Raw genomic sequence first — 654 nt, forward strand, 5'->3', positions numbered from 1 at the left:
AGACCCCATTTGTAAACATTGAAAACCGAATTTTGTTGTTATGGAAAGTCGAACCTATACTTTAAGTCACAGGTACTAGTTTATATTTGTGCCTATTTAGGTAGAAAGTTGAAACCAAACAACAGATGTGTATTAATGTTAAAACCGTGGGCTGAGTTTTTTCCCGTTCACCTCACTGTTCAAGCTATATACCTATACTCGATATTACCTTCCAGTGAAAGTTGGGTTCTCAAAATTCCTAGTTAAACGCCAGTGTTTACATTAAAGGTTCACGCATATCCCTATCAATAGTGTCGCAAGGATTATTTCAGGATATTCATTTGGTCTTACTCAACTTTTTCTATCTTTCTGCCACAGAATTATTATCAACGCCTACATTTCAAATTTAATGTGGCCTTGGCCTTCACGATTCATACATACTGTACGTGGTATTCAAAGAAACAATTGTTATCGTCCACAGAACCAAGATTTGAACTTACCTGATCTGGGGAAAGTTATCAAAAATATATCATCCGGTTGTAATTTAACGTTCTGCACCTTTTCTCGTGGTAACGTTCTGTGTAGTACGACCGTAATGAGGCCTGTGCTTATAAGACAGTACTATAGTGTACTTGATATGGGATTCACGAAATCTTCGTACACTGCGATAGAGTT

Source organism: Glandiceps talaboti, chromosome 14 (genome assembly GCF_964340395.1).
Source record: "Glandiceps talaboti chromosome 14, keGlaTala1.1, whole genome shotgun sequence".
Classification (NCBI taxonomy): Eukaryota; Metazoa; Hemichordata; class Enteropneusta; family Spengelidae; genus Glandiceps; species Glandiceps talaboti.